Source organism: Panthera tigris, chromosome A1 (assembly GCF_018350195.1).
Source record: "Panthera tigris isolate Pti1 chromosome A1, P.tigris_Pti1_mat1.1, whole genome shotgun sequence".
NCBI classification, from domain to species: Eukaryota; Metazoa; Chordata; class Mammalia; order Carnivora; family Felidae; genus Panthera; species Panthera tigris.
The window spans coordinates 210,083,819-210,093,039 of record NC_056660.1 but is presented as its reverse complement, the minus strand read 5'-3'; the positions used below and the strand labels follow the sequence as shown (position 1 = coordinate 210,093,039).

General features: G+C 40.9%; 1 long non-coding RNA gene across 1 annotated transcript; it reads left to right on the top strand.

The window, feature by feature from the left end:
- The first annotated feature begins 572 nt into the window (after window positions 1–572).
- On the top strand, window positions 573–7,220 carry LOC122231848. Its single transcript, XR_006209106.1, has 4 exons — window positions 573–658; window positions 2,435–2,491; window positions 6,241–6,334; window positions 6,983–7,220. It is a non-coding gene; the product is annotated as an uncharacterized LOC122231848 (long non-coding RNA).
- Window positions 7,221–9,221: the final 2,001 nt, after the last annotated feature.

Here is a 9,221-nt window from a genome sequence, read left to right as displayed (position 1 = left end):
TAAAAATAATAATAATGAAATAAAGAAATGAAGTTCCACTTTAAAGATAGGCATCCATACTTAATAGATACATAGCTTTACTGCTTATTGATAATTGAGAAATGATCAGTTAATTTGTCCAATGTGAACCTGGGTATGTAACTTCAAGGACTGGTAGGGTAAATTTTCAGGCTTTGCTTTACATTTTATTCCGAAATAGTGTAAGTGTTTCTGTGGGTAAATGTTCTAAAGCTTATTTTTCTGTTAAATTAAAAAGCAACTTGATTCATTTGGCTGAATGGATGTATTCATGATCTGTTAGCACTGTAACCAAACTTTCACTTGATGCTATTTTTAAGTGCAGCTTCAAATGGGCTGGTCATTTGAAATTAAGCGGCTCTTTCTCCTTACATAATTGCTAAAGCAATATGACACATTATTATCAGAGAAGCTCTTATACTAAGTGGATTTTAATGTATTTGTGTATTATCTATGGCAGAGGGCAGAGAGGTGACCAGAAAGTGATCTGAGTGCCTACATTATTCTGACTGAACTCGGCAGTAGTATTTTGGCTTACGTCAATCTTTTTTCCAGTGGAATTTTCCAACACTTCAGAACTGCCAGATACAGAGCACAGTAGCTGTCACAGGAGAGGATCTTTGTGATTAGAAGGATCTGGGTAAGACTTCAAATGTATTTTATGTTTATTGAACATTCCTCTAGTGCTTTAAAATACTGAAAAATCATTACTCTACACAATCATCCAGTAATATTAACAGCAATTTACACGAAATATCTCTGACCCTTTACAAGATTTCACTGTCTAGCAGGGGAGACAAACACATCAACAGATCATTTTAACCCAGTGTTGTAAGTGCAATGACAGAAATGCACATAATGTGCCATCAGAATGCAGAGGAGCTTTTAAAATTGCTACCAGGGTTTTCTTCCCAAAGCACAGCTTCAATCTTAAAATCCTTCAATGGTTACCACCTGTTTACAGCAGGGTTCATGAATACAAATGCCTGCAGAAGTCCAGCAGGTACAAACATGTGTGAAATAGACAGGTATCACACAATGAGGAGTAGTGGGGAGTTTGGAAATAGTGGTGGCCTGGAGAGGATGTGCGCAGCCTCAATGGTCAATTGCTACTCGCCATTTGTGGTCAAGTGAGGCCCAGTGTGGCCATCTCTCACTTTTTTTTTGCCCTTAAGAGAAGCTGGAAGTCTAGAATTTTATGTTAGGTCTCCCAATTTTTAAAATGCTTTTAATCTTGTAATTTAAATTGTAAATAAACCAAAAACCCAAACACACACCCCCAAGCCCCCACAAGCACTGGGAGAGCCAACTGAAACACATCTGCAGGCCTCTGGTTTGTGACCTTTGGCCTATAAGAGAGGCAAAACTCCTTAGGAAGACATCCAAGACTTTGCATAATCTGGACCCAATCTACTTTACTTTAAACTTCTAGGTCACCCCACACCGAGCACACTGTGGATTCTGGAACATACTTTCCACTCTCATGCCAGATGTCTTTGACCTCTGTCTACAATACCTTTCTGCCTTCCTTTATGAACCTGGTGAAATTCCATTCCCCTCTGCAGGCCAATTTACGTGCCAACCACCACGTAGGTCTCCCTTGCATACTCAAGGTATAACTAATTTCTCCTTTGTTATCCTGGAACATTTTATTCCCACTACCAGTAGGATGCTTGTGTCTTGTTCAAAATCCCACCAGTTACCCATTTTTTCCCCTCTGACTTAAAATTCTTTATTTCTCTCCAATGGATTTTATTTTCCTTTCATCGAAGTTCAGTTATATACATTTTTAAAGGTTTATAATATTTTACACAGAATTCAGAGTGAGTGGCATAAAGCTGAGCTATGTTACCGCAGTTCACTCTGTGGCTAACATTCTAACTTTTTCCCCAAGTGTTGATATTCTGTATCATCCTGATAGCATTTCTATTAGTTTCTAATTGATGCTGTAGCAAATTATCTCAAACGTCATGGCTTAAAAAACCCACTAGTGTATTATTTTCAAGATTAGAAGTTCCAGGGGGCGCCTGGGTGGCTCAGTCAGTTAAACGTCTGACTTTGGCTCAGGTCATGATCTCGCGGTTCGTGGGTTGGAGCCCCACATTGGGCTCTGTGCTGACAGCTCAGAGCCTGGAGTCTGCTCGGGTTTGGTGTCTCTCTTTCTGCCCCTCCCCAGCTCGTGCTCTGTCTTTCTCAAAAATAAATAAACATTAAAAAAAAAAAGATTTGAAGTTCCACATTGGTTTTAATGGGCTAACATAAAGTTGTCAGTAGGGCTGCATTCCCTTCTGGAAGTTCTGCCACCTGCATTCTCAAATCATGACCTCCTTCCTCTTGTGTTCAGAGCCAACAATGGTGGGTTGAGTAGTTCTCATAAAACTAACTTCCTTTTTTGCCTCCCTCTTCCACTTTTAAGGGTCCCAGTGATGCCATTTGGCCCACACAAATAATCTAGGATAACCTCTATTTTAAGGTGAGCTGATTAACAATTATAATTCCATCTATATCCTTAATTCCTTTTTGCCACGTGTACTAACATTGTCACCAATTCCAAAGATTAGAATATAGACAACTTTGAGGGGCCGTTGTTCTGCCTCCCATGTCCTCTAATGGCAACTTATTCTAATAGCATGGAAAGTACATTTTAAAAAGGTAACTCTCAACATCCTGTCTTTATAAGCTTAAATTCATAAACTGAGGGAAAAAATCCCTTGTTTTCCCAACTGATTTTGCTCGGCTTTCAAACTAGGCATGTATAGAAAAAAACCATAGGTCTATGCATGCATCTATGAGACCAAATATATTTTGGTTCAATGAACTACCATGATCATACCTAATTAATAAAAAATTGTTCATTTCCCACTTTTAAAGGTGACCAAATAACTTTCTTCTATAAACCTATAAGTAAAAAAATTTAGTCAAAATAAAGGCTTTTTTATTGAATAATTGTTTGTATTAATCTCCAAATGAAATGGCACATAAACCATTTTCCTGTAGTTTAGGGAAATATCACTGTCTTCGGTGATGATTACATTTTTTTTCACATGGTATATCTGTGTGTCACTAAAGGCTCCAGACCCAAGTGTACCTATGTCACAATAACTTGTCTACATCTGAATGGGGTTCCTCCATCTTTTCCAGCTTTTGTGAGACTGTCCTTCAATCATCAACAGCTGCCAGCATATAGTTCTTTCTATGCTGTGTATTGCATGTATTCTGTAAACAGGTTAACTTGAGGCATTTCTATAAAAAACCGCAGCAAAAAGTTATATACATTGAGCCAAGCCATAATACTAAGGCGTTGACTTTGGTCCAGTGGCTGCCATTGTCTAAATCAAAAGGCAAAGGTTAGGTCAGCTACTTTGAACCACTGGAGATGGAAAGGACGGTCACACTGAAGTTTCTATCTTCCATCTACATTTTGCTTGCTTCTTGTAGAAAGAACCAAAATAAGTTTCATGGATCCTTCCGCGATTCAGATGGTGTCTGAGCCACAAAACTGTAGTTCTGTCAGCCAGCATTGACCGCTATAATTGAATGGAAGCTTCCAAAATGCTAGTGAACAATCTTCTAACTGATCATGTATTTTCAAGGTCTAAACGTATCCCATTAGAACATACTGTTTTGATGCCAGCCTCACAAAAACAAAACAGCAGATAAAGTGCTATGAACATGATAAAACCAAGGTTTAGAAGGAGTTAAAAAAGCTTGTGATAGCAGTTTTCCTTGACTTTGGTTATTGAGGTCATGTGTGGTTTTGGCATAATTATGTAAATGTTTCAAACAAGGACATGAACAGTTTCAGGAGTCTCATGTGAAATTTGAATTACTCCTACCCGCAGATTTATGATTTTTTTTAAAGGCTGTAAGGCCTAAATTCTTTAAGAAAGCTAATCTTTTTAAAGTAACTAGAGAAGGGTGGTTTGGCCTGGGCTCCAGAGAGAGAGAGGGGGAAAGAGGGAAAGGAAAAAAGGCAATCAAAATCAATTAAAGTATTGTTTGAAAAGGACCCTCAGATTGTTACAATAAGCAAGGAACTTCAGCACAACTTCACTGAGTATAAATGTCACGTAATTAAAGTCATCCCAGCTCTGACTTACTGGCCACCCTGGGCAGCTCCGAGGCCAGTGTGTTAGAGGCTTCCCAAGTGTAAGTCTCTTAAAAAAATTTTTTTAATGTTTTTATTTATTTTTGAGGCATAGAGAGACAGAGCATGAGCAGGGGAGGGGCAGAGAGAGAGGGAGACATAGAATCTGAAGCAGTCTCCAGGCTCTGAGCTGTCAGCACAGAGCCCGACGCGTGGCTCAAACTCACAGACTGTGAGATCATGACCTGAGCTGAAGTCAGACGCTTAACTGACTGAGCCACCAAGTGTGAGTCTCAGCATGTGTGTATTTGCAAATCTTCTTGCTTGTGACATTTATAGAATTAGGAGTAAATGGCACTGAACGGACAGTGATATTTTCTCTTAAATTTTTGGAACACTGTTTTCATTGTTCATTGTTGTTTTGAGACTTTTTTTCCCAGCATTTCACAGAAAAAGAAGAGTATTCTGCCTCACCCTGGCCTTGGGCTCCCCCCACATCCCACTGCTTTGCCATACTCTCTCCTCTAACTTTCTTCCTTCCACACCCCCTGCCAACATAAATCTCTGTATAATTGCCCGAGTGCTCTGCTCAAACCCTTTTACTTCTAGTTCTTTTCTCCTTACACAGAAACACAGATGCCTTGCCAACATTTAGAGGTCTTGAAGGGTGCTCCTTGTGTGCTCCTCCGGGAGCCCATGCAGTGCTCTGGGCTAGAAAGGTCTGGCGGCACTCACCTGACCCCCAGGGAGCTTCCCACAGACATCTCCCCTTCCCACACCCACGTTAGGTGGGTAGTTGAGCCAGTTACAAGACGCCTTTCCACAACAACGGTCAGAAAGCTTCAAAAAATAAAGGTTTTATTACTTACAAGAACTGAAAACTATACAGCACACCTGGTTGTGGGTGCAAAGACAGTAGTTGGGCTGGAGATTCCATTTCATTGGGGTTGAGGGTGGGGGCTCACTCTTTATTGATGAGTTTTTCACACAAGAGCTGGAATTTAAAACATGGGAAGAAACAAAGCAAGCAGCCCAAATGGTCGGTTATGGAAATCAACCAAGATCTGTAAAACAAAGAAGCCTCAGTCTGGGAAAACAGCCTGACTCTTTATCTGGTCTGTGGCTGGTGATGCATTTGACAGCCACCTTTGATATGAATGCCCCAAGATCAAAATTTAAGTCAGGCCCTTGCATTACAACAGAAAAGAAGAAACAACCTTCATGGCTTTCCCTTGTAGTCCTTTAGAGATGATTGGACGAATGCCTACGTCTTAGGCAGCACTGCATATACCCTACTGAAGTCAGATGAAGAGCTATTCTGTTCTGAACAACCTACAGGGAAGATAATTCTAGACCTGGGCCGTATCAGCTTCCCAGAAGTTTGCCTCCATTCTCTTCCTCTTCCTTCTGGCTAGGGTGGAGGAGTCCCAGGGTGACCCTAGAGACCACCTGTCCACAAGGACAGACCTCCCATCATCCTGCATCTCTGAATGATTGTGTGAAAGAGGGTCAGCCAATCTCTGCCTAAAGACCTAGTAAACATGAGTAAGAAATTCGTTTCTATTACTCTTAGGCCATTAGATGTTTCTGGCTTTATTTGCCACAGAAACTAGTATTATCCTAAACACCCCTCATTCTGTGAAACATGTATATTATTTCATTCCACTGATCCACGTTTATGAAACCAATGCCCTCTTTTTGATATGCCCTGGATGCTTTTGCTGAAAGTATAAAAGGCTTTGTGACTTTCTTTGTTACTATCGTAACTTCGCTTTTGTTTTACACATGTGATTTAATGTCTGTCTGGATGGGATCGGCTGTTTTTCTATTGGACTCCGTATTCACTATTTATTTTAATGCCACCATCACTATTTTCTTTTAAGAAATTTTCAGCAGCGTTTAAATTTGTTACACGTAATTAAATTGTCTGTTTTCCCATTCGTATGTTAGGGTTGGGTAAGAGAAGTGTGAAGAGTGCTTTTCCCCCCGCTATGGAACCTCAAGTGTGTGTGTGCTACACAAATTTTCATGGAAAAATTTGCCCGCTTTCTTACTTGGCCAAGGTAGTACAAACAGCATTTGATTGTACACACTATCTTGTTTTAAAAATTACAGCACTGTCTCTTCCTTTTCAGATGTAGAATTTGTACTTCTAGACTACCTTCTTCTACTCTCTGTCATCAGGGTGCCTTAGGAATCTGTCATCACTTTCAATTTTTTATCATAAAGGTGAGATATTAAAATATTTGATATACAAGATTCAAATAAGATAGAAGTCAATCAAGTAGAAGTGAAATTTGACTTCCTCTGCTGAGACTGAGTCGATGTAGAGTCCAACGCCTCTTGCTTAAAAACTACCAGATTACATGTACCAGAGATGTTGAGGTGAGATGTGGTAAATGGTGATAATGCCCATTGAAAACACAGTGTCAGCATTCAAGGACGACTGGAAGAAAATCTGAATCTCAGCGTGAGACCAGAGGTTTGCCCGCAAGCATAAGAGAGACTGATAGGTTAGGATGCTTTTGGCCAAGAATGATGTAAGAGGAGAACCAGGAGAGAAAATGGGGTTTTGTTTGGGGGGAGTGGTATTTACAAACAGACAAAAGACTTGCTTATGAGGCATGTAGTATGTATAAGAAAGGGATTTGGAGCCTCGCTTCATGGCAGGAGATCACTGAGGCAGCGTGGTGTTAAGGCTGGAAGAATGGTTATAAGGATGCCTCCTGAGGTTCCTGGTTCCTGAAAGGGAAGGCAGATGGCTTTCATGCTGACAAAGGACTTTACTTCCATTTTGACCTCAGTTTGTACTTTTTAACTCATTAACTTCTTTGACCTCAGTTTGTACTTTTTAACTCATTAAGTTCTTTTCTCTAGCTAATCTCTTAACTCAGGCGAAAGACCTGGCAGGCAAAGCATGTCATGGTGGGAACCGAAACCCCTTCAAGCAAGAATGACATTCCTGACACCAGCAAGAACCCACATGATTGATCCCAAGACAACGATCCACCTGACCTTTACTGCCCAGCTGCATGTACCCACCAACATATGTCCCACAGTTTCCTCATATAAACCTAGAAGTATTTTCAGCCCTTTGGAGACAGCCATTTGGACACTAGTCCTTGTCTTACTGGTATAGGCTTCACTGAAATAAATTCTTTTCTTGCTTCACCACCACTCATTTCTCTGTGTTTGGATTTCATTAGCAGCACATGTCCAGCTAAACCTGGTCTGCTTGGGACGCTCAGATGTTGTTGGACCCTGGACCCTGGTTACAACTTGAGTCTGAAGACCCCAAACTGGGGTGCAAAAAGTACATAAATATTATGGCTGCATGTTTATTGGGGTCTCTCCATCATGGACAAAGAGATGTAACAGAGGAATATAGGTGTGATGCAGTCATTGGGGGTCAGTCAGAATATGGGACTCAGTCTCAGAGAGTCAACCAGTGCCTGGGGAGTTGGGATTATTATCTTGTGACTCGGGCCTGTGGGGCCTCTTTCTCCTGAGATCTAGGCAAAGTTTTAGGTCAGCACTGATAATCAACAGAAATAGGACAGTATATTCATGACCACCAACATGAGAGTTTACATAAACACAGAAGAAGACAGTCAACTTACAGTGGACTGTCCCACCACACCACCCACAAAATATTAATCAGATGAGAGTCAGGAGTGAGCAATAGGAGATCAAGATCCTTGCTTCCCACATGTCCACCCCACAGCCCCACACAAACTTGATTGCAGTGGAACCACAACTTTAGCCTTGAGGGGAAGGGCAGTGCTGTGCTTCTCTGAAGGGGGAGTGTGTGTGTGTGTGTGATTTGTAGTGTTTGATTATCACCACAGTATAAATATCCCGTCAGGGCCAATTTGGAATTCCAACAAGACATCACCGAACTCTGAGTTGGGAAAGAGATGTGCACGGTAGGCTCTTATGAGGTGGCGAGAGCCTTGAGTACAGTGTAAGATTATATTTCTACGACGGAAAACACTCAGAATTGGCCAAGATGAGATTATTTTACTAACTGAAAAGTGATAGCCTCAGATTGAGGAGTTGCCAAGGTTCCTGGTAGATGGATACCCACTGAACAGGATGCAATTGGTAGCAATTGCTTAAAAAAGTAAGAATGATTTCATGTTTATAACTTAAGGAGTAGGGATTTGCAAGGAACCCAGTCTTAGAATTCTTGAATGCACAGCCAAGCAGTAACCAAGACAGGGAGTTCCCTAAACAAAGAGGGACCTCAAAGTAAGCATAGTTACCCAGAGCTAAATCTGAAAGAATTGAACAGTAGTTGGAATATAGCTTTAATGACCGCGGGTGGGGGGTGGGGGAACATCTATCTCTCATGAGTGGCATTGGGGGAGGGTTCTGGACACAAATCCTTGGCATGTTGAATTATCAAGTCTGAAACCAGTCATCTATGATTCTCTGAATGGCTGGCCTATTACTAGAAAAAGGCAATAGAAGAATACCCCTCACCCTATCCATTGTCCTGAACGCTTTGGAAGAAAAAAAGAAACCCATGAAAAATAATTTGTAAGCCTGGGCTCTTTGCATAAAAACTAATATGTAATTGGTATACTCTCGGAAGCTAGGTGAGGCAGAGCAAAAACAATTGTAGAGACAAATATTCGCAGCCCAGGCACATGAACTTCCCACCAATGCCAGTTTCCTTGGGGCTGATCTCACAGACATAACAACCCACTCAAGGAAATGCATCACTCTGAAGTGAATAGAAATTCTGGAAATAAAAGTATAGTTACTGCATTAAAATAAAATAAAAACTCAGTGAGTATGCTAAACAGTACATTAGACAGGCGTGGCTATGAAATTGGATAGATTTGAGAAAAGTATCCAGAATCCAGCATAAGAAGTGAGAAATGGAAAATACAAAAGGTCCAGCTCCATACAGTACAGAGTAAGATCTGATCAGCACCACACAGAAGTCCAATGTGTAAAAATAGAGGAGGGGACAGCTAACAAACAGCAGAACAAATAAGTCATGCCCAGGGGAAAGGTGTCTTATGCCTAAATGCTTGATGGAAAAATTCTTTTTCCATTCTCTGCTCTTCTCTCTCCTACGGTGATTGCATTTATTCCCACAGCTGTA